This window comes from Canis lupus, chromosome 11, assembly GCF_048164855.1.
Source record: "Canis lupus baileyi chromosome 11, mCanLup2.hap1, whole genome shotgun sequence".
NCBI lineage: Eukaryota > Metazoa > Chordata > Mammalia > Carnivora > Canidae > Canis > Canis lupus.
Window position 1 is genome coordinate 6,434,651 of NC_132848.1, and position 26,628 is coordinate 6,461,278.

The 26,628-nt window shown below is 33.6% G+C and overlaps 1 long non-coding RNA gene and 1 pseudogene across 1 annotated transcript in view; both read left to right on the top strand.

Moving 5' to 3' along the window:
- Window positions 1-26,628, top strand: part of LOC140642124 (uncharacterized) — a 180,350-nt gene that overhangs the window by 23,212 nt on the left and 130,510 nt on the right. The gene's annotated exons all lie outside the window — the stretch shown is intronic.
- Window positions 10,961-11,378, top strand: LOC140600469 (translationally-controlled tumor protein-like; annotated as a pseudogene).

Sequence of the window (26,628 nt, forward strand, 5' to 3'; positions counted from 1 at the left end):
ATGATTCCAATTATACCACATTCTGAAAAAGGCAAAATTATGGAAACAATAAAAAATGTTTGCCAAGGGTTATGGGGGCAGAGAAGATAGGAAAGACGAAGAGGTGATACATGGGGGAATTTTTAAGGCAATGACACTATTTATGTGATACTGTAATGGTGGAGGTTATGCACTTGGCAAACCCATGGAACTCTGACACCAAGAGTGAATCCTAGCATAAACCATGACTTTGTAGTTAATAACAATGTATTGATATTGATCTCTCAATTATAACTAATGTACCATATCAGTGCAAAATGTCAAAAATGAGGAAGCTTAGGGTGCCTGATTGGTGCAGTGGGTTGAGCGGATGACTCTTGGTTTCTACACAGGTCTTTATCTCAAGGTTGTGGGATTTATCCTCAGGTGTTGGACTCTGTGCTCAGCGTGGAGTCTGTTTGAGATCCTCTGCCTCTGCTCCTCCTCCCACTTGCACATACACACTCTCTCTCTCTCTCTCAAATAAATAAATAAATAAATAAATAAACAAACAAACAAACAAATAAATAAATAAAACATTTTTTATGGGAAAAGTTATGGGAAATAGAAAGAGTATAAGAACTCTACTTTCTGTTCATTTTTTTCTGTAAGCCAAAAATTGTTCTAAGGAGTAAATTCTATTAGTTAAAAATAAAATCATGACACTCCATGAATTGGACCATCCACAGACTGGATAAGGAGTTTGAGGTGCCCATTACAAATCCATATTTTCTTAGGGACAGGTGCCTACATCAAGACTTTTGAGGCTATATTAGGAAAACTCATTTTGTTCTCTGTCCTATATTTGAGATTAACTGTTCACTTTAATGTCCATAAAAAGCTAATATTCTACTTCGATCCTCTTGTGATTATTCCTTAAGTTTTGGTATCCAGAGGAGAGATTCATCAAGTTATCAGTACCTTCAGCACTATGAACATATGCTCGTTCATGATTGTAAACACAGTAATCTGAATCACTCATTCACCATAATATGTTCTTACTTTTGAAATTACTCTTCCTAACGTTATCATGACTTTCTAATGGACAAATCCAGAGGTCTCTTTTTAATTTTTCATTTTTTGAACTCTTCTTCTCTCTATTCCATAAGAGAAAGAGAGAAAAGCCTAGCCATCTCCTTTTTTCCCTCCCTTCATCTCTGTGCTTAGAATATTTGGTGACCCTGCTTACTGCGACATTGCTCCAGAGCCCCCCATTTTGATAGTTGGCAAGTCAGGTCATTGAAGGCATCTTCATAGTAGGCTCTGAGTGTAGCTCTCTTTGTCTTTGTTCTGAGATCTTATTGACAAGAATGTTCTAGCTTTCATCACTTTTTCTTTTTTTAAGATTTTAGTCAGGTTTAATTGTTGTGGAAAATACACAGATGGCTTACTTTGGCTCTAAGCCTGGTAGGCAATATAAATTACATTTTAATATATTCCATACTCGATCTAGCATACCTTTGGGTATATAGTTCCTCCCCAGAATGCAAGGAAGACTGACTATTCAACGAACAAGATTCTTATTCCTAAAAATATTTGACCTACATGATTTTTAAGCCAACCCTTAGTAATTCTATCCATTAATCCTACCTAAGCCATCTTTATTAATAAGAGAAATCTGTTTTCAAGGAAATAAAAATCACATATTTTGATGTGTTTTGCTTATAAAGAACTAAAATGTAAAAGAAAGTGACTTGATGAAAGGGAAACTTTTCCATGCAAGTAACTGAAAACTGCAGGATGGGACCAGCTTTATATTATGGTTTGATCTACAGATTCATATCTCTGTCAATGCTTTGCATCTGTCTTCTGCTATTCAGACTGTCTTCTCTAATGGTAATAAACATAGTTTTAGACATTTTAGACAAAACATCTGACAGGTCTGTGCACTGCCATTATCAGCAAAATTCTTCAAGTTAACCTTAATTGGAGGATTTTGTTTACATATGCACCCTGGACCTATTGCTATGACCAGGCAGCTATGATGACCTGAATTGGCCTATAGCCAATAAGAACACAACCCAAGAGGTACACTTAGGGATAATCCCAGACAAATATAGTAGGAAATAGGGATGAGGTTGAAAGATGCCCAAATGTGATATTAGAAAGAGGGAGAAGTGAATGAATGTTGGTAAATAAAGAATCTGTGTGTGTGTGTGTGTGTGTGACATCAAAATACGAACATATTCAAAAGGATTTATATGAATTCACGCATCCATGATAATCTGCAAGATAGCTTTTAAAAGAACATTAGGAGAACAGAGAAGCTCCACCACATAAAAGGGGAGTTTTCTAGACAGTGTTTCCCAGTCTTCTTTTCCTCATGACACATTTAAAAAGTAGGGATATTTTCATAGCAAAATGAGGTAATTGGACACACTGATCAGAAAGTTCTTAACTACATCTTTCTCAAGATTCTTCTCAATCCTAAAATCCCATACTTCTTTGACCATCAGGACAAAACACAAAACTTCTGTGTTCATCTGGTAGCACAAAGAAAGGCACAGGCTCTTTCTTCATTTTTGTAAGGTCAAGATCATAAAGAATAATTGCATCCCCTACTAAAGGTAGTCCTTTCAACACAGCAGAAGAGACTGTGTAAGAGGTTTGAGAGACATTTGATCAGACTCAATATGGCATCCATTTTGTCTTCTAGTGATTTCTGTAAAATATTCCAGTGAATTTAGACTCCAGTTTTATGACCTATTAAAAATATAAAAGAACTTTGTTCCCCAAGGGTAAGATAGGAAAGTCTAGAATTTATTAATACAATCACAAAAGGAAACAATTCACATTTTTAAACTTTAAAGCATCCAAAAGTTTTCCAAAAACCTAAAATTATTTATGGAATCCTTGGAATTCTTTAATTGCTACTTAAAACTACAAGGAGTTTAAAGTCACTCGTATTTTGTCTTTCAGATTGCTATATATGCTATCCTTCTGCTGATTGAAACTTGACAATGACAACAATACCATGTGTCAAGTATCAAAAATGGAGTGTAAAAAATAATAAATCATCCATAGCAAGTAAGAAAACAGGCTCCGTTGTAGAGTTTTTTTTTCTTAAATGTCCCAGAGTCACCTGGTAGCTCTCAACATGCCTTTACATGCCTTCCTTGGACAAATAAAATCACACTTTGCTAATAACAGTGATAATCTGATAGATGAAGTTGAGCTAAATTGTATCTCAGTACATCCATTCTCTTCCAGATGCAATGAATTTGCTAGTTGGTCGAATTCCATGCATGAGGAACTTCCTACCATTGGCTGAAGAATCAGGAAGGGATAACTGTAATATACCACACTCTTATTGATTGCTAAAAATCCATAAATAAGTTTTTTATAGGAAAAAAATAAAAATGATTTTAGAAAGTATGGCAACATAGGTTCTGTGTACTTGTAGTCTTATTTATGCTTGCATTCTTATACACTTTAAAAATTTCAATAATTCGGTAATTATTCATTGCATATTTCAATAATTCAAGAAAACGTTAATTTATACTATACAAGCAATAAATTGTGTAATATGCTCCTGATTTTCTGTGCTCTTTAAATGAATTTCTTCATTAAGGAAAGGTGCCATCAGGCAGCAAATATTAGACAAGACTTTCCATACAAATTAAGAAATTTAACAGTGCCCACCTCTAGTCTCTGCTTCTGATCGCCAGGTCTAGAAGGATGAATGAAGGGCTGTTGTGAGGATTTAGAGTCAGATTGCATAATTTGAATTCCTGTTCTACCACTTGCCAAATTTCTGATTTGGGGCAAAATAAATCACCTATGGTTTAGTTTTCTCATCTATAAAATAAGGAAAATAACAGTAAATATCATGAAGCTGATATCCAGGCAAAAACCAGTATGTTCTTACGAGTCATTTATAGCTACTGTTCAGTCTAATTAGTCTGTGCCTCATTAAGATACATCAATAAAACATACAATCTTGTATTAAAAATCTCAGGGAATTGACGTTTTGTTGGGTGTTAGCTGAGAGAAAAGAATCCTTAATTCCTATGCCATCAAGGTGCTTGAGCCAAAACATTTTAGGTACAAAATTTTGAATAAGAATGCACAGTTTACTTGAGAGAGATCCTTGACTTAAAGAACTACTCATAATCATTACAGAGACCAGAGAAAAGGAAGCAAGAAAAGCTACTTAAGGCTACTGTATAACATGTAGCTCTTCTGGGGTGTATGAGTGTGTGTGTGTGTGTATGTGTGAGAGAGAGAGAGAGAGAGAGAGAGAGAGAGAGACCCTAAGGAATTTTGATGTCTATGGAGAATTCCTGAAGCAAGATACATGTAATCAGCTGGAACACCCTAAAGGTGGCAATTAAATGTGTATTTAGCTAAGAGCCTCTTCATTGTTGTATACCCCCATAACTTCAGTGGTTAAGATAATAACTAGGTGTAAGGGGGCTTAAACTATATGCAAGAAGACCTTAACTTTTGATAATTCTATACATTTTAAAATTGTTCAGTGTGATTTACCAAAGAAGGCGTGGTAATTTATATTAGGACTAATTCCTTTGTAAAATAGCATTTTTATTTGGCACTTAGAGATCTTGGCCTTAATTATCTGAACATGTTGCTTTGGGGGAAAAAAAAAACTATTTTCCTGATTTTTTCCTACAAGTGAAAAATAAAATAAGCTAATAAGTTATCTTAATTCTGGTGTATTTTTTTTGAGAAGTTTTCATTGATTTTCCAATTCCAACATTAACCAATAGAGCATATTATATTGATTATATATATATATTCCAGACCACTAGATAAGTGGCATATCTCATTCTGTGTTTATAGTATACTAAAAACTCAGTGAGAAATATTATCACTGTTTTTGTTATTAAGAATGTCATGACAACCTTAGCTCTAAGTTCCTTCTTGTTGGATTAAGCTATGTCCTAAGGGGCTCAGCTCTCCCACACTTCACCAAATAATCTCATTCTCTTTCCTTAGAGAGCAAAGATTAATCATTCAGAAACTTAATGAGCTGGAAAAACAAATACCAGTGGAAGAAAGGTGCCCAAGAATTTTAAATAAAATAAATTAGTTTCCATTTGAAAAGTAAATTAGTTGATTTACAAATCTCTTTTCTTTTTTTCGTCTCTATTTGTACTTCTCTCTGTTTTTACTATCTTCCTCAGACCCTCTGTCCTTTAAAAGATAAAGTCCAAAAAAATAAAAAATAAATAAAAATAAGTAAAAATAAATAAATAAATAAATAAATAAATAAATAAATAAATAATAAAAAAATAAAAGATAAAGTCCAATCATGAAAACTTTTTTATCTTTTAGATTTTGGAATATATCTTACTATCACCAGATGTTTTTTATATTTTACACATCTTTTCCTAAGTTTCCTTTCTTTCTAAATATTCTCTGATGACTCTGCTACTGATCAACTACAACTGATTTGAAAATCATAAAGAGAAAATAAGAAAATAAAAATAAAAAATAAAGAGGTATTTAATATCCCTTCAGAATATTTTCGGTTTTATTTTTTTATGATTTTATTTATTTATTTATTCATGAGAAATAGGGAGCAGCAGAGACATAGGCAGAGAGAGAAGCAGGCTCCCTGTAGGGAGCCTGATGCAGAACTCGATCCCAGGACCCAAGATCATTTCCTGTACCGAAGGCAGAAGCTCAGCCACTGAGCCACCCAGATGTCCTATATTTTTAGTTTTTTTTTTTTTTAGTTTTAATACATTCCTAAGTCTTACTACCATGCTTTTTAAAATTTATTTTAATAGTTAAATGCTTTCAAATATATTATTTTGTTATCATGGAATTTTATTTAGAAATAAATTTCATAATGTGAACAATGCAGGAAGGCTCAATAATGTTTTCCTCATTTACAAAGAGGATTATTGGTCTTGAGCTAGAATCTGTATATCCCTTCTCTAAACAATGCTTTAAATTTCAAACATTTAATCTATAATTATGCAAATAGTAATATGAATTATTATAAGATAAAAAGGTTATGGAGGTATAAACATAAAAACAATCTTTGCACATACATAAATATTATCTGTTTGAAAATATACTTTTCTTCTTCTAGAATTTGTTCCATCATGTCACCATCTCTCAATTCTTCCTAAAAGTTCTTCTATATTTTTTGATTACAGTTTAAATATGACATCTCCAAAAGCCTTCTCTGACCCCTTAAGTCTGAAGTACCAATTCAAGAATTGTCTTCCCATAGTGCTTTTACCAACCCTATCACTGATATATTAGTTAAATGCTCTAGCACACAGATCATGATACTGAATTTTCTAGTCAATCTGTGCTTTTTTCATCTAAAAAATACATAACTTGCCTTGAACTTAGAGAACTCTGAGTATTTACCTATGAATGTTTAGGGCATCAGAGGTCTTAATTTGAGGGAAAAAAAAAAAGCTCATTCAGGCAATTCTTCCTTACAGATTTTGTACAGTCTTGTATGTCACATTAAAAGGCTTAGATTTTAGTCACAGAGCTTCTGAAACTACTGGAGGAATTTAAGAAGAATGAGACACAATAATTTTTCATAAGGAGGGATTCCTCTGATAGGCTACAAAGAATAGATTTGGAATAGGGAGTTAAGACAACATTAGAAGCATGTTGACCAACAGATGGGAGGTGGCCAGTTCCTAAATAAAGACAACGGAAGTAGAGGTAGAAGAAAAGTGACAAAGAATAAACATATATAGGAGATGAACCTGTTAGGTAATTGACAGTTAACCATATGTGAAAAGTAAGAGATGAAAGAGACAAGACTGACAACTTCCTCTATTATGCTGACACAATGAAGAAACTTCACACAGTTTTGTTTGTTGTTCATGTGTGTAAGACTGTGTGGCAGTGATGGATACTCAGAGAAAAGATTTTTCCACTTTTTTATATGATATAGTGAAATCTGAGGGTTTTTCCAGATCTCTTTGTGTTTCCAACTATTCTTTATTTTTTTGTTTTATTTCAGTCATAATATTTGACTTAAGATCATGTAAGTTGGAAACAGATAAATGAGATTTGTCGACTAAAGAGGAAATTAGAGAATACAGATAATGGCGATACTATTGAGATCTTTAAAAGATCATTGCCATCAATTTGAACCACTAAATGTACTTTTATTTAAAAATATAGTACCAAAAAATAAAATAAAAATAAAAATATAGTAGCTGTTACCTAGATTTGTCCATTATCTCTATAAATGAATTGTTCATTAAGTTTATAAATGAAAGAAAATAGGAATTGATTATAAGCATTATTTAATTAATTCATTTCCATAAGAAAAGTGCATTATATATATTTTAAATAAGAAGTATCTTGAAAAATAGTGTTCAAGAAATAAAACATGAAATAAATGACAAAACAAAAATTATATCTTCCATTTGCCATCTCTCTCATTTTTGTGAACTTAAATATTTTATTTTTTGTCTCAAGTTTCAAACGTCTTTATAAGGAGAATGAAAATGAATCTTGATATTCAATAATCCTTTAGTACAGAAAATTTTTCCTAAGATTGTTCAGTGCAACCAACCATCAAGTCAAGACATGCTGTTTGATGAATATCAAGACAGACAAGGCAGCTGTCACTGTATGAGCTATAATTGCATTTCTAGAGTCTCAAGTCTACAAACTGTATATGAAATCAAGTAGTAATAACTATCACAAATGAATATTCTTAAGTGAAAATCCTCATGAAAAGGTAGAACAGAGGCACCTGGGTGGCTCATTTGGTTCAGCGTCTAACTCTTGGTTTTAGTTTAGGTCATGATCTCAGGGTTGTGAGATCGAGCCCTGCATCGGGTTCTGCACTCAGCATGGAGTCAGCTTGGGATTCTTTCTTTCCATTTCCCTATGCCCCTCCCTGCCCCACTCCCTCTTTCAAATAAATAAATAAGTAAAATATTTTTTAAACATTTTTAAGACTTTTTACTTACTTATGAAAGACACAGAGAGAGGCAGAGACACAGGCAGAGGGAGAAGCAGGCTCCATGCAGGGAGCCTGATGTGGGATTCGATCCCGGATCCTGGGATCATGCCCTGGGCTAACGGCAGGTGCTCAATCACTGAGCCACCCACCATCCCAAAATATTTTTTTGAAGGTAGAACAGTTGTGGTTTGATATCAAGATCATTTCTACTTCGGTAGCTAAGGACCAGTTAGTTGTTTTATGCCCCTCAAATTCTTTCTTCAGTTTTTTCATGGTTGAGCACCTATCATCATGTAGGCCTCAACCCCAAAGTTATTTCATCATAGAGTTTTCCTGAATATACTATCTAAAGTAATGTTCTACCCCTGCCCGACCTCCAATGCTTTCTCCTTCAGCTCTTTATTTTCCTATTGGTGTTCTTCAAAAATAAAAGTAAATTAATGTATGCAGCTCTTCATTGCAAATGGGCCCCGTGGAAGCAGGAACGTTCCTTGACTTATTCACTGCTGTGATTTCAAAGCTCACAATAGGGCCTAGCTTAGTAGAGGAGCTCAAAAATAGTTGTAAGAAAAAGAAACAAAAAGATAGAATTTGTCATTATAGGATATTCTTAAAGAATATTATAGGTAATTTTTCTTAGATTGCATAAATCAGGGCTAACTGTTATCAATGTCATTTTTCTCTTATTATATGTTAAAAATGTCAGCCCCCTTAGCCAAACTAACTTCTGGATGACTTTTAAGAAATTTGATATTTTCTTCATCTCTTGTTCTTTGGCTCTCCATCAGCTTTCAATCTAATCTGTCAATTTTCCCTACTCCTTGACTTTATATACTGCTTACATCTTACTCATCAGTTTCTGATGCCAAATATTATAAAACTGTTCCTGAAAATCTAATTAGTACATGATATTTGTTTCATATCTATTTTTGATTCAAGGTATAAAACCACATAACATGCCAGCAAAGAATGACCTCCCTTGTTTGAAGGTAGCTTAAATATATAATGTATATTATTCTTTTTGGGAAGTCTCACTGATGATTTTAGTGGTCTATCTGTAAATCTGTGACTACAAGTACAGTTAAAGTGTAGTTTAAAGGTCATTCTTAGTTATTTATACTTACTTGGCAATTTCAGTTCCATTATAATTTTCTTGCTCTATGTGTGGATGTGTGTGTGTGTGTGTATACAAGAAGATGCTAGATAGGATACAAATATTATTATGAGTCCCTGAATATGGTACCCTGGTTTCTATTAGTAAAAGAAAAAGATTCCTACACTTAAGATGTTTAAAGAGTGAAAAAAATTAACTATTATGAAGGTAACTTATTTCTCTGGGTAATAAAAGTCAGATATTTTCTGATACCAGATATATAAATATCTCTTTAGTTGTTTTCAATGCTAAAAATTAATTTCAAATAAAAATATTTCAAGATTCAATTTTTTGTTTATACGCAAGTTTCAGCAGAAACTCTTCTTGGATAAGTCGTAGGATTATGTAAATTGCAAAATATTTATTTGTTTCCATCTCAGTCATATTCTACCAAGGAATATGAATGAAACTTTGAGTCTTTGTTTCAGTCCAACAGGCTTAGTATCAGAATAGAGGACTGTTTTTTTCTTCAGCACTCTTCACTCTATTTTTTCTCTGTTGTGCTTAATTTTGACATTACCTGAGGTGTGTTTAATTAAGATGGATGTGTTGCCATAAATTTCTGACTTGTGAAATCATTAATGATTCTTTCTTCTTGCACTATTTTTTAACTTATTTTTGAAGCAATTTCAGATTTTCAGACATCACAAAAATAATATGAACAATTTTCTTACACCTAGTGTATTATTTAATGTTTCCTATTTGTTTGTTTCTGTCTTCCCAGTTCTTGGGAATTCAGCAAATGTCTTAAGATTAAAGTTTCCATACTAAGCAAAAGATTAAAAAATATATATATATAGGACACTCAGTACACTTGAATTTCAGATAAATAGCCAATTAAAGTTTTAGTACAAGTATGTCCCATTCAAAATTTGACATATTTAAAAAGTACATTTAAAAAGTATTCTCTGTTTATCTAAATTTCAAATTTAATTGGGCATCCTGTATTTTTCTGGGCAACTTTCATTGAGATGGTAATCAGTCAAGAGGTGTAGGGCCCTAGAGTTTTCAATATATTACTCCAGCCTTGTGTGACCTCCAGAAACATAGTTGGTTTCTCTGTTCCTCTCAGTGGCCTTGTGCCTGGGTCAAGCTTAGATTCAGTTTCTAACCTGCAACCAGGATAGGCAATCAAGAGTCAGAATGCTTCGAAAGATAATCGCAGAACATCAGCTCATCTCTGAAAATTTATCACCTCTGTTGAGTTTAACTTCTTCTAGTCTTCATTGCTCCTTCAGCAATATGTAGCCATCATACATATGATTTTTATAATTATTCCATATATTCCGAGGCTCCTTGGGTGGCTCAGTTTAAGCCTTGGACTCTTGATGTCAGCTGAGGTCATGATCTTAGAGTGGTGGGATGCAGCCCCTTGGTGGGGCTCTGCACTCAGCATGGTCTGCTTGCTTGTCCCTCTCCCTCTGCTCCTACCCTCTTCCTTTCTATGTAAATAAATAAATACCAAAAAAAATAATAATAATTCCAGATTTTCATATTTGTTGTCAATTGAATGCTTGGACTATTGCAGTCTGCCCCATATGGCTGAGCATTCACATTTGTTTGTTCCTTTTTCAAATGGTTTTATATGAACGATATTGTATTACCTTTTAGGTTAAAATATTTTCTTAATCTTCTTTGACCCACAAGTTACTTAAAAGTGTATTTTTAAAACAGTTGGCACAGCTTTTTCCCACCCATTCCCACGTCTCCTCAACCCTCTGCTGGATGCTGCTTTGACTGCACCATGCTGGCTCAGAGCTCTGGCTCCTGCTAAACCAGCACTGCCATCATCTCTCTCCAACAGTGGGCATGATCACTACCCGTATCTCATCAGCCGTGACGGATGGCTGTGCCTAGAGGTGAAGGGGAAGATGGTCAGTAGGACAGAGGGTAACACTGATGACTCGTTCATTGATGAAAATGCCTCCATGGAAGCTCCTGAGGGCAAAGGTACCAAAACCACAATAGTCACTGGTGTTGATATTATCATGAACCATCACTTGCAGGAAAACAGCTTCACAAAAGAACTCTGCAAGTAGTACATCAAAGATTATATGGAATCAATCAAAGGCAAACTTGAAGAACAGAGGCCAGATAGAGTAAAATCTTTTGTGGCAGGGGTTGCAGAACGAATCAAATACATTCTTGCCAATTTAAAAAAACTCTGAGTTCTTTATTGGTGAAAACATGATTCTAGATGGCATGGTTGCTCTGTTGGACTACTGTGAGGGTGGTGAGACCCTGTATATGATTTTCTATAAGGATGATTTAGAAATGGAAAAAAGTTAAAAGAATTTGGCTGTTAACTTTGGAGGTATCACCTATTGTGGTAACTGGCTGCTGCTTTTCATCCACACAATGCCAGGACTCAGACAAATGGGACTGATGTCATCTTGGGCTCTCCATTTATTTTGACCTTGATTTATTTGGGGTGGAGGCATTGTTTTTAAGAAAAACAAAACATGTCATGTAGGTTTTCTGAAAATAAAATGCATTTAAACTAAAAAAAAAAAAAGTTTGACACACAGCCTTTCTAAAACTCCTTTTATGTCATTGGTTTATGACTTGGTCAAAGGTATATGATTCAAATTCTTGAAATTGCTTGAGATTTTTCTTATAATTCATTATGTGGTCCAGTTTTACAAATATTCTATGTGTACTTGAAATGCACGTAGTTTGTGCAATATTTTATGTCAGTTTAGTCAAACATGTTAATGATATGGTTCAAATATTCTATATTAATACTAATTTTTACCCACTTCTTCAATGAACAACACAAACCATATTTTTAGTGAAACCTTGTTTTTATTTTAATTATCTTGCTGGATTATTTTAGCCAGACTGACAATCTTTAGCTTTTTTTTAAGATTTTATTTATTTATTCATGAGAGACACACGAGAGAGAGAGAGAGGCAGAGACCCAGGCAGAGGGAGAAGCAGGCTCCATGCAGGGAGCCCGACATGGGACTCGATCCCGGGTCTCCAGGATCATGCCTTGAGCTGAAGGCAGGCGCCAAACCTCTGAGCCACCCAGGGATCCCCAGTCTTTAGCTTTTTAAAAAAATTTTACTGTCATTCTTTAATTGCACTATAGTTGGTGTACAATGTTTCACTAGTTTCAGGTATACACGATAGTGATTTTACTTCTCTGTACACTGTGCTATGCTCACCACAAGGGAGCTACCATATGTTACCATACAACATTATTACTATTCCGACTATTTCCTTATTTTGTATCTTTTATTCCCATGACTTATTCATTCTATAACTGAAAGCTTATATCTCTTACTCCCCTTCACCCGTTTTGTCCATCTCCCAACCCCCCTCCCCATCAGTTTGTTCTGTATTTATAGATCTAATTCTGCTTTTTGTTTGTTTATTCATTTATTTTGTTTTTAGATTCTATATATGAGTGGAAATATGTGGTATTTGCCTTTCTCTGACATTTCATTTAGCATAATACCCTCTAGTCCACCCATGTTGTTGCATATGGCAAAGTCTTACCTTTTTATGCCTGAGTTATATAACATATATATATATATATAACATATATATTATATAACATATTTATGCATTCATCTATTAATGGGCACTTAGGCTGCTTCTATATTTTGAGTATTGTAAATTGTGCTCAATAAACATAGGGGTGCATATAATCTTTTCAAATTGGTGTCTGTTTTCTTTGGGGAAAATACCCAGTAGTGGAATTGTTGCATCATATGATATTTCTATTTAACTTTTTGAGGAACCATACTGGTTCCACAGTGGCTGCACTATTTTGCATTCTCACCAACAATGTATGAGAGTTTCTTTTTCTCCACATACTCATTCAACATCCCTAAGCAATGGGGAAATGCAAATCAAAACTATAATGTATCTGTCATAATGGCTAAAATCAAAAAGACAAAAAAAAAGCCTTTGTCTTTTAAATGGAAGTTACATTGTTTGTTGATATAATTGGACAAATGCCAGTGTATTATTTAATGTTTGCTATTGTTCCTTCTCTTTTTTGCCCCCCTCCCCGTTCTGTTTTGTTTTTTTACTTTATTTTCCTTTTTTTTTTTTTTTATCATTACACACATTTCCTTCTAGTCATTTGGGAGATAAATACTTGATTTCTTTTAGATGTTGCCCTACATATATAAACATGAATATCTGACTCATCAAAATTTGAGATAATTAGTATCTTCACTCCCTTTTTTTTTTGAATAATGAAGATATTAGAACACTCCATTTAGTCCATATCACTTTTGTGCTATTATTGAATTTTTTAATTTGAACTTTTAAAATCTCACTATTTGGTTTGCTAGGGTTCTTATAATAGCACACACAGGGTGTTTAAACAATGGAAACTTACTGTCTCACAATTCTGGATGCTAGAAGCCAGAGATCGAGGTGTGGCAGGTTTGGTTTCTTCTGAGGCCTTTTTTTTTTTTTTTTGACCTGCAGATGGCTACCTTTTGCTAGTCCTTACAAGATCATCCTTCTGTTTTCTGTGTCCTAATTTCTTATAATGTTCAGACACCAATCAATTTGATTGGGGTCCACCCTACTGACTCCCTTTAACTTAATTGCCTGTTTATGTTCCCTGTTTCTAAACAGAGTCACATTCTAAGGTTATGGAGCTTAGGACTTCAACATATGAATTTGAGGGGAACACAGTTCAGCCCATAATATCCACTAAACATTATTTTTCTATTCAGCCAAACTTATTAATCTTATTTACATGCACCCATTTATTAATTTCTTGCTTTTTATTTATATATTCACCTTAGGCCTCTCTATAAAGTTGCTTTATTTTCTTCTTGAATTACATATTTGTAATTAGTTTTGGTGAGAGTCCACCTGAGACAGTCTTGGTTTTTGTTTATCTGAAAATAACTGGGTGTATTATTTTCCTTGAGCACATTGAAAATATCATGTTACATATTTTAGTTTCTATAATTTCTGATGCAGAGTATTTTTATTGACTAAATATAATTACTAATTGAACTTTTATTGACTAATTCAATTAGTAATTCAAAGCAGTCTTTTTTTCTTAATGATTTTAAGACCATTCTTTTGTTTAATATTTCACAGGTTACCAAGGTGTATATATTTATAGGTTTCTTTTTCATTTGTTGGCATTTTTCAGTATTTTCTTTTTATCTTTAGAATCTAGGTGAGTATAATGTAAGTGATGGGTGATAGCAATTATGTAAAAATATTGAAGGTAGAATCTTTGTGTATGCTGCAAAATTCTTCCAACTTTGCCATTTATTTGGCATTTTTTATAATAAAATGTTAGAAAAAATAATTATACTCTATATAGCAGCAACTCCTATATCCTTTGAGATATAGGAAAACAAAACAAAATGTATTTAAAAAGTACTATTCTAAAACATCAAATATTTACCATAGTATCCTAAAATATCAAATACATAGTAGTACACTTAACAAATGCACCAGAAGACTTCTGATTAGTAAATTACATGCAATATTAACACTAAAATAGATCCAAATAATAGTACACTCCATGTCTATGTGTTAGAAGAGGATATTACAAAAATGCCCAATTATCTCAAATTTAACTAATAATAAACACTCCCAATCAAACCCTTTTCAGATTTTGTGATATGTGGAAACTGACAAGTTAATTTGAATATTTATGTAGCATAGGACAAAAATTGACAAGTTACTATTAGAGAATTATAACAAACTCAGAAGACTTACACTATAAAACTACAGTAATAAAGATAATGTAGTATTGGTCAAGAATAAACAAACAGGCATATGAGCAAATGGAGAATATAGAAACCAACCCACACACTCATATGCTCACTTTATATATGACTAGAGGTCATAGCAGTGCACTGTGGAAAGTATGGTTAAGTAAGTATCAGTCAGTTGGACATTTAAAAGTGGGTAGGGTGAGAATTTTGATCCCTAAAATACATTTTTAAAAAATCAATCTAGATTAGTCAAATATAAAAAGTAAAAAAAATTCTTCTAGAAGAAAACAGAATATCTTCATAATCTTTTTTTTTTAATTTTTATTTATTTTATGATAGTCACAGAGAGAGAGAGAGAGGCAGAGACATAGGCAGAGGGAGAAGCAAGCTCCATGCACCGGGAGCCCGATGTGGGATTCGATCCCGGGTCTCCAGGATCGTGCCCTGGGCCTAAAGCAGGCGCCAAACCGCTGCGCCACCCAGGGATCGCATATCTTCATATTCTTAAGGTAGGAAAATATTTCTTAAAAACAATACAAAATACACTAACCATAGTGGAACCTATCTATTAATTTAACTTTATTGAAATTAAGGACTTCTATTCATAAAAAAAATTTAATAGATGGTGTTTCAGAGTAGAAGATATTTGCAATGCATATGTATGATAATGGACAAATATTAAGAATATGTAAGTAACTCCTACACATCAATAAAAACATTTCAGGCAACTCTATAAAATTCAGTAAAAAAAATGAGCAAAATACTTGAACAGGCACTTTATTAAAGAGGACATTCTAATAATAAGTACATAAAAATGTTATGAATCTATTCAGTCATAAGAGAAAATAGAACATAAAACAATGAGATATTAAAAATATCTGCCCACTGGCAAATTTAAATTAACAATAATGAGTGTTGCCAAGGATGTGGTGAAATTTAAAGTCTTATAAACTATTCATAAGAATATAAATTACTGCAGTCACTTAGGAGGAGTTTTTTTGGTAGTATCTACTAAATCAGAATCTTTGCATTCTGTATAAAACAATTCTTATTCCTACATATATACCCTAGAAAAATGCATACATGTATGAACCAAAAGACAAAGTTATATATAAGAATTTTCATGACATGACTATTTAACAGTCCTGCTCCAATGCTCATCAACAGTAGAAGGAATATATAAATTATGGTTTATTCATAAGTGAAATAGCATATGCAATAAAAAAGAAATCATTGCTACAGACAACAACATGAATGAAATTCACATATATAAACTAAAAGAAAAGATCCATACTCAAATGTGTACCTCCTGCATGTATTCCTCAAAGTTCAAAAACAAACATGGTGAGATCAGTTAAAACGTATTTTAAAACTTAGAAACTTATTTTTAGTGCCACGTCACAATTCAAAGATGATACTGAATGGAATTTGGTTGTAATAAAATATCAAATTTCACACTGAAATTTTTCAAAAATTAAAAAGGTTATTTTACTGAAAGCTCTTTTCCATCTCTATTTTCTGTAACTAATTTCTTTTATTGCAGAAAGCTCTTAAAAGGATAGTTGAACTATTTCCATTATTAAACATAAAGCAGATGTATATGATTTCATACTTTGGCAATAACAGTTGAGATTCCAGTAGAAAAAAAAAATATATACACACACACACACACACACACACACACACACACACACAAAACTAAGGCAGGAAATATGTAACATTAGGATGCTTTTTTTTTTCTCCCATAAAGTGCAGGCTGAACTTCCTAGATTTTTACAATGGTTACTGATCATAGAGGTAGAGCATTCGCAATGGATACATAATTAGAAAGTGTTGCATGTTCTTTCATGAAAAGGTCAGTAGTGAGAGAAAAATCTCTCACTACTGAGGAGGTAAGGTGTCCCCTTGCCCTTTTTATCGTTTTCAGCTAACCAAGTTTCTGAATGTCATGCTCAATTCTAAAAAAGTGGAAGAATATAATCAGAAAAAGATGTATCAATATTTGATCTTGGAGCAAGTATTTTCAATTTTAAAGAATCTCAAGTTTATTAAAATAATGAGTCTTAAAATTCTTAAAGTACTAAAATAGTCACAACAGTAAATTTCATACAATTTGATGATAAGCAGAAAAATATCAATCGACTCCATGAGCAAGGATAGAGAGCATATAAATAATCTGAAAATGCCTTTAGTTATCTTCAATACACGTTTATTAAAATGAATTGAATTTTAAAAGAATGTCTAATAGATACAAATATGTCACATACCATTGGGTAATTATGTTTGTAGACTATAGCTTGTGTCTTCTAAAATTAAATATTTAATATTTTTATCCCTAGAGGTTTTCATGGCATTGCAATTAAATGACATTAAGAAAATTATGTCTATGCTAAATTCTGAGATTACAAAGCAGTATTTTCAATTACATTATACAAAATAGAACCTCTGTAGGCAATGTCGGACTACCAGTCTGCGTTGCAATAGGCAAATCAGAACAAAATAGTAGCCATTACAGAAGAATTTCTTTGTGGGTTATTTAGTGCTTTTAAGCTAAAGACTAATAATGTTTCAGAGTAAAATATTTCAGACTATATTGTCTATTAAACAAAGTACGTACTATGGAAGTGAAATATGTAACTGGCTGGCATTCTACTGATGAAATGTGAACAGAGATGAAAAAAAATCTAATTATATGAGGAGTGTGATAACCTTCAAAGTTGAAATGAGACAAGATTCCTAAAGGCAATTTTCATATTTGGTAATTCCCATGAGAATGTCCTTCTTTTTATCCTTTTCCTTTTCTTTTTTTTTTTTTATTTTGATAAATGATCTTGAAAAAATCTGTATGACCACCATGTAATTGCTTCCATGTAATTTCTACTCCCAACTTTATCCTGATACCAAGTCATGCTATTTTAGTTGTAAGAAGATGACAACACACAAAGGTCTAGGACTGTTTCTTTAGTCAGGTAGATGATCTTAGATAATTCATTCAAGAAACATTACTTAGTTCAGCTTGAAGCCTCTGTCCTTCATATACTTACATTAGTGGCACATATTGAGAAAGTATTGCTGGATCAGACCCTACAGTTTTCAGCTGATGGAACAAGAGAAAGAGCCACGGGTGAATTTTGGTTTGTGGTTATAGTATAGATGCTGGTGATCCATCTTGCACTCAGGGGTCACACCAAGCTGAAAGGCTACTTCAAGTTTGAAAATAATTTCATGACATTTTTTACATTCTTGAAAGGTAACAACTTTATTATATTTGCTTGTATACACAAAACTCAGAGCAATATCCACCACACAGCATTAGCTTAAAAAAGCTTAGGGAATAGAAGTTTGTCTGGTACATAACTAGGTACAAGGTATAGGAGGTAAAGGGAAGTAGATATGACTCTATTTTTGCTCAAATTATTATAATTTTGGCCTTTGGGAGTCCTTTCTCTTGTCTTTGGGTAAAGGTAGGTTTTTTAATCACTTCTTTGCTTTTAAGAAATGATTTTTATGACTATCTTATATGGGCCTAGTTCTTGTTTAAACACACACACAGAGAAAGACAAACACAAGGAGATATTTTCATTATAACAGATTTCTTTTTACTAGGAATCGAAAAGGAGAGTATCAATTATGCCGTAGACTTTTTTGACATAGACTTTTTTATTAAACTTTAAAACTTTTATTCAACTGGCAAGAAATGGAGTGTTCAACTAATGGATGTAGAACCAACTCAAGTTCCATTACTATGATACATGAGATAATTTCTCAATGAATATACGTTTTTATATGTCCATATGTGAATACGGTACTCATAGAGATGGAATGGAAAGAGTCTATCAACTTCACACTTGCAAATAATTTTGTCCTATATAACCTCTAAGCTTCAGAGTCCAGGAAAGCAGAATCATTGATTCTGTATCTAAGAGTTTTGGTTCTTTTCCAAAGTTTGACAGAAGTAAATAAAACATAATGCAGAAACTGTGCTCTACTTGTACTTAGGATATATAATTAATTAATGTAGAGTAGATTAGAGCAATTACTAATTAAATTCAGTGGTTAGTTTCATTTCTCATAACAAGGTATAAAAAGTAATAATCATGTAGGTATATTTACTCCTTTTCCTTCACCTCTCCTTCTTAGTCATTCTTATGAGATACTTAATCTGGTGGTTTTAATGAAATACCTAAAATAAGCCTTTCAAAATAAATAAGAACACAAATTATTCCATTAGGAACCGTTGGCAGCGCATACAAATACACACATAGAATAGTCTCACATTTTTCTGAATTATCTATCTGGCATTAGTTATTATCACGCAACTATTTGCAGAGTATGGCCAAGTTCTCTATATGTGGTAGAAATAATGTCCATTGTTTCAAAGAAGCGATACATGTGGCTACTTTCCGAAAAGAAACACATCTTTTCTGAGTATCTGATAAGAACTTTATATATTTTGCTGCCTGTATGTGTGTCTCTATGTCAGTATAAGAACAGAATCATTCCTTAAAAAGATGATCACTTAAACCATTAGTTCAGTTTTGCTTCATTCTACTGCATTTCCCTCTTCAAACCTATAATTATTCCCTAATTTCAAATATTTATTGCTATGCTGTTCAGATAATGTTACCAAGCTCTCAGAATTTCCAGTAAGGATAAGTTCCAAGATTTTTTTCCCCTATTTTCTCATACATCATCATGTCCAGATAGTCTGATATTTTGGATTCCTAGGATACCTTTTAGGACTTGGGTTTGGAGTCAGTTAAACCTAGTTCAGTTAGTTACAGTGTGATCCTTTCTAAGTTATTTAACCTTTTGGTACGCCAGTTTCTTTGCCTGTTAAATGGCCTCATTAGGAGTTTTATAAGGATTAAATGTTGTAATGTGTGCCAAGCACATAGTGCAATGCCAGAAACTTTCCTGTAAACCCTCAGTGGGAGGTCAGCCCTGTACAGAAACTGTGTGATAAATGGTAGCGATTGTTCTTATCATCAGCATCATTATTGTTCACAACAATTCTGCTCAGCTGTTCATAGCCAGACATAGCATAAAATTGGTCAAGAAGAACTATTCAAGCTTTGCCTGAGACTCTGATCACCTTCTACTACAGAGAAAATGAATTTGTGCTTAATTTTAAGGCTGCTTCAGAAACCTAAAATCAGAGGCTGAGGTGAAGGAGGGATGGGTTGCCAAGTAAGACTCTCAAATTTGTGGAAGACTTGTCGTATCTAGCCTGAGTCATGACAGCTTTAGAGGATTTGAGTCCATCCAAGCACATAAAAAGAAGAGGGCCAAAGAGGGCCAGGGAAACTCTGCCTAATTTTTTATGTTTCATCCCTGAAAAACACTATAAAGATGAGTACTCTTGAAAAAAAAAAAGCTATTTGATGTTATGATATCTAAAATATGAACTTCATGTCTAAAGCTTAATATTCAAACTAAAGAACCCAACAGATGCCATCCTGATCAAAATACATGCTAGGTAATATATTAAGATTGAAGCTTTAAAATTAAAGGCAATGACAGAAGGAAAAAACTTAGATTAAGTACTCAAACCTTTGAGGTATGGATCCAATTTAGAGGTAGACCGATTCTTAAAATCATTTTGTGGGGCAACGTGGGAGCTGTTTAGAATCCTACAAATCTGGTTGGATCTCACTTACTGATCCCATTCCTGTTTATTGACACATGTCTTTGGTATACATTACAGGAATTCAGTAATCATCTGTTTAGAGACACATAAAATAAAAACTTGAAAAGCAAATCAGATTAAATTACTAAACTACACAAACCTATTGGAAGAAAGCAACTTGAAGAAACTGAGCCTGGGACAGAGTTTTGAACGAAAAGGTAGAGTTAATAGCCAGAAGCCAATTCCACAGGAAGAAGAACACCCCAGTGCCTCACTGAGTGGGGTAGGTGCTCAGAGGTTAGTACGTAGGTCTGTCCTGAAGAGCTGACCCACCGCATAAGCAAGAGTGAAATAGATTAGGTAATAGCGGACTTAAAGGTCAAGCTCCTAGAAGGCAAGGATCAAAAGATTAGACTTGAGAAGAAACACTGCTGGCAGCTACTTCGAGATAATGAGAAGGAAGGTCATGTTGCTTTGAGGGAAATAATTCCAGTTGCTGAGGGTTGAATAAATTGGATAGGAGAGAGGTTGAAGACAGGTCTCTACCTTGAAGGCTGTCTCAGTAGCCCTGGCACAAGGTAAATGAATTCTAGATAAAGACAGTGGCAGTGTGAATAATGAGTGGGTCTCAGCAGTGTCCCAAAGGGCAAAGTGACAAGATAGTGATGGACTGAATGACAAAGTCAAAGGAGAGAGTGAGAAATCAAACATGATTTTATTCCTATAGCTCTCAGGACTGTTAAGATGCTGGTATAAGAAAACTTTTTAAAAAGTACACTAAGCTGAAAGCTCTGCTTTTGTCAAGAAGCACATTTAACAGACTCTGATAAACACGGGGTGCTAGACTATGAGGAATGAAGTACCTTTGCATGTAGATGAGCTTCTGGAAATCTGGATAGGTTGCCAGGAGAATATAAACATGAAGAAAATAACTGTTCTGCAGATTAATACACAAGGCAACCCTAGAAACACAAACCCAACTCCATCTATGATAATTAAACTGTCTTTTAGACTGATAGGTTCCCCCCTCCCCTTTGTGTGACCAGCTCAGTGCTTAGTATATGAAAGCTGCTCAAAAACACCTGTTAATTAAGACCAATATAATCCTTGTCTTCTGTGTTAAATATTGCACAAGTCACCAGCTAATTAGATTGGATAAGATGTGTGAATTAGTGTGTGTGTGTGTGTGTGTGTGTGTGTGTGTGTGTGTTATAAAAAGACTGAAGGTAAGGATGAGTCAGTAAATTAACTTTTAAGATTGGATAAAATTCCCTCTACTAATTATCAGTTAGCAGGTTTTTTTCTCTCTTAAATCTGCCTTTTAACTAAAATAGTTGTTTTTCCTTTTAATCCTTAAGTTAAATAAGTTAGGTGAACTAAAATTCAAGTTAGATTTTTTTGGTATCAAAACTATTTTTCTAAAACATATTGTACATTTATTTCACAGTCTGAAAAGCTTTCCATTTTGTATTTTTTTAGTGGAAACATGTTTATAGGCACTCATTTTAGAAAAATTGTGAGGTAAATTAATATAAAAAAGTAAGATTATTAAGACAATGATTTTGAGAGTCAGGGTGATTTATATTCTGTGCTTTGCCTTTTCTAAATATTTATTTCTCCTTCAATGTGCCTCCTTGTTCCAAAATTACAAAAGAAGTAATGAGGACAATTATTTTGATCATTTTTAAGTTGGTTCCACGCCCAGTGTGGAGCCCAATACATGGCTCAAACTCATGACCATGAGATCAAGACCTGAGCTGAGATCAAGAGCCACACAGGCATCCCTTGATCATCATTTTTAAAGACTTTATTTAAAGGGAATTTAAAAAGAGGAGTCCTTGCAAAAAAAAAAAATGCATTCCTATGTAACAGTTAATCATTTTGGAAATCAATAAGTAAGGGCCAACCTGAAAATTATATTCCACTTGATATGCTAATTAAAAGATTATACTGCCCTCTTTTCTATTGTTTGATAAAATTATAGCATAATCCTACTATACACAAACAAATGCCTATCTATGAAATGTTTATCAACATTTTCCAGGAAAAGAAAAATAATCTCCCTTAGTTACTAATTCCATGATAGTTCTCTTTATGAATTGCATGAAATAATACTCATATCAAAATCTATATCTTTCATTTATATCTAAATATAAATTAAATGTATCTCTATCCCTTTTCATATAGTTATGTCACATACTGAAACAAATGAAATATTTTCAATAAAGCCAGTTATAGTGTAAAATCACCAAAAACTTAATAACTCAATTTAAGAGAGATGAAAAGTAGGGAAAAAAAATCAAATATCTCAATATACCTGTTTCTTTAAAAAAAAAAAAACAGTACCTTTATTCCCTGAAAACTACAACTTCCACCAGGGGGCCCCCTTTTCACTTCTACAACTCTCTCTCGACTTTGTACACAATTTTCTCCCCTTGCTCCTTCAACCCTAAGCACAGTAATTTTTGCTGTTCTTGTAACCCTGCCTACATCTATGACATGTAATCTCTTCTATCATTGAACCTGCCTGGATCCTGATTGAAACAGTGATTGGCACCAGAAGTAGCCTCAGGAAGTAGACCCTCCAGATAGTGTTCTGGTAGAGGATTTTACATATATTTGAGATAGACAGATAACCTCCTTGCCAGGAAATATTATGCACTAGTAATGCATGACATCATAGTGTTATTTTGTCTTCCAAAATTATGATCTTCTAACGTAATGTCATCAATATATTTATGCAGACTTTTTTTTTTTTGAGAAATTCTCAACAGATCACCTCTTCCTCAAAGCATAAATCTTAAGTCAATCTATCCATCATCAAGTAGGCTAATGAGCATGTTGCAAACACCCTATTTCCTATTTTGATGCTTGAAAGAAACATAAGAAAAAGGTCATCTAAATGAAGTCATATAAGTTTTAAAACTGGAGGAAATTAAATCCAAAAAATAAAACTATTACATGAAAATAGCAATATACAGAAATTGTACTTATGTGTGTTTTCTCTCCATGATTCGTATGGCTAGAGCTATCTTTCTCAGACTGCATGTGCACATGATTTCTTTTTAAACAAAATTAGTTTCAATCTATGCCCTTCCTGATGATTAGACATGTAGCAAAATGGGGGTAGGCAAGAAAACAGAGCCCAAAAGGCAGGTTTGTAAGGTAAGATAAGGAGGGTCAAGGTGCTCTGGGAGATAAGCTGGCAGCAGATGAATGTGTGTTAGAAGAAGAAGGATGTATCATGACAGCTGTACAGGGGAGATGAACAAGGGGAATGAGGTTTTAACCAGTGGAATACTGGAAGGAATCTATTCCCTTTGCTCAAATGCCATGACTAGCTTTTATGTGTTTATGATAAGAAGGAGAATGCAGGTCAAAATGAAATAGGCCAAATAAAGTAAAATGATTTAGAATACATTGTGGAACCTGGGACAAAGTTAGAGTAAGGCTTTAAGGGAATAAAAATGGGCAAAAGATACAAGAAAACCATGCAAAAGACAAGAATGCATTCCTTTTGCATAGTCACAAATTAAGTCCTTAAAATGTTCTAGCATGGTAAGCATCCAACGTTGCTTTATCTCATTTAATCCCCACAGTAACCCTTTGTGGTAGGCAATATTGTCCCCATTTTACAGATGAGGAAATTGAACTTCATGCTGGTTAAGTGATTTGCCTGAGATTACTCTCCTAAAAGGGAGTGAAGCAAGTTTCAGACCCACTCAGTCTGTCCCGAGTACCTGTATTCTCGACCATTATTAAGAGTGAAATAATACTCCTTCTGGAACTTAACTTTGTGATACTCCCTCTTTAAAAAAAAACTTTATTTGGAGGTGGCTACCCGACTGTAGCCTTACAAGCCAGGTTGTCTTCTCAAAGGCAGTAATAATGTGCATTCTGAAGCTTTTTGTGTTCCCAATCCTAACTGTCTGATTTATATCCCATCACATTTATGTTTGAGCCAGGGCTTTCTGAAAGCAAGGCCTTAATCCAAAGGAACGTCTCATTCTAGGAATCACTGAATCACTGATGCCACAGCAGGATAGGCCCTTGGAGGCAGGTGGATTGTAAAAAAAAAAAAAAAAAAAAAAAAAAAAAATTAGGAGAAGACAGAGAAATGATCAAGGTAAAGACAAATCTTAAAATATAATGGCTTTTTCATATAATAGTTTAGAATTGCTATCTGCTTAAAGGTGTAGTCCTAATCTCAGTAGGAACATAAGTAGAGAAATAGGAAATTTTTAAAGGAAAACTAATGTACAACTGAATATATATATATATATGTAATATACATATATAAATATATATGCTCATGATAAATATATATATATATATTGCATTTATATATATGAGAGTAAGCTAAGAACTGTTGGTAAATCAATTAAGTGTACATAACAATAGTTATAAGGGGCTCAGACTCTAAGCTCTGGTATCATTTTATAATTCTATGTTCCATAAGTGTTGAGTTTCTGATTATTTATGATACTGGTTCATGACTTTATTTATAACTTATATAAAACTGTCTCCTGTATTAAATTTAGTCTCACCATATCCTTACATTAAAAAAAAAAAAAAAAGCCTCCTTCCAAAAGCATTGGAAAGCTATAGAAATCTTTACTGAAACTTTCATCAGAACATCAAGGAGAGAATGAGATAGTATATCACACTACAGAACTTCTTTCAAAATATCATTACACATTTCTTCTTCTCACTAAAGTTTCACTCATCATGACAGCCTCTTACACATAATCTGTTACAGTTACTTGAATTCTGTGTATCCATGATGCTGCCCAGACATAAAAACTTAGTAGCTCGGCAAAATAAACAGTATCCTTGAAAAATGATGTTCTTTTGCTATTACTATAAAATTAACTTCCTAAATTTAGTGGATTAAAACAAGTCACGTAATTACATATTATGTGGATCAATATTTCAGGTAGGGTTTGGCGGGTTGATTCTTGAGTTTCACGTTTGTTAGCTGGAGGTCACTCAATGGTGTTCAGTTGGTGGCTGGTCTAGCCTGAACCGTCCAGAAAATTTTGGCTCATATGTATATGACTCCATTCCTCAGAAGTGGTAACTAGAAAGCTAGGCCTTGCTGGGATCTGCTTCCTCTCCATGTGGTCACTCGATATGAGAGTCCACTCCTCACATTGGAACTCAAGGTTCCAACACCAAGTGTGTGTAGAGTATCTAGTGGAAGCGACAACATCTCTTATGACTTAGCCTCAGAAATCCAAGAAAATTACTTCTGTTTGAATGATTCAAGCAGGTTACTAAGGCCAACATGTTGAGGCAAAAGGAATTAGACTCCATCTTTCATAGAAGGAATAGCAAAGAAAAGCTTTAAATTAATACAGAAAGTAGAGAGAATGGGGGCTTAAAAATAATGATTTAATATGTTATTTTCTTTGACACAGTAAAAGATCTGCACAAACTCAAGATGCATAAGGAAAAGATTATATAGCCTGCTTCGCAGATCACTGAATGAATTAAAAAAAAACTGGACAGGGAGAAAGATATGTTACTTTCCAGCATGGACTGAATTATTTGTATATTTTTATGTTTTTTTTAATCTTTTTAAACCGCTTTATTGAGGTATAACTGACAAAAAATTGCACATGTTTAATGTATACAACGTAATGAGTTAGCTATGTATAGACTAGTGAAACCATCGCCACAACCTATACCATAAATATATCCATTCTCTCCCAAAGTTTCCTCCTGCCATCTTGATGATGATGATGATGATGATGATGTGATAAAAATACTTAAGATCTACCCTCTTAGCAAATTTTAAGTATATAATATAGTAACATTTACCATAGTCACTATGCTGTACAGTAGATCTGTAGGTCTTATTCATCTTATAAAACTGAAATGTATACCATGTGATGAATGCTTCCCCATTTCTTTCTCCCAGGAAGCACCATTCCACTCTGTTTCTAAAAGTTTGACTGTTTTATAAAACAAGATGAAATCAGAGAGGGAGACAAACCATAAGGGACTATTAATCATAGGAAACAAACTGAGGGTTGCTGGAGGGGAGAGGGGTAGAGGGTGGGGTAATTGGGTGATGAGCATTAAGGAGGGCACGTGATGTAATGAGCACTGGGTGTTATATAAGACTGATGAATCGCTGACCTCTACCTCTGAAACCAATGATACACTATATATTAATTGAGTTTAAGTAAAATTT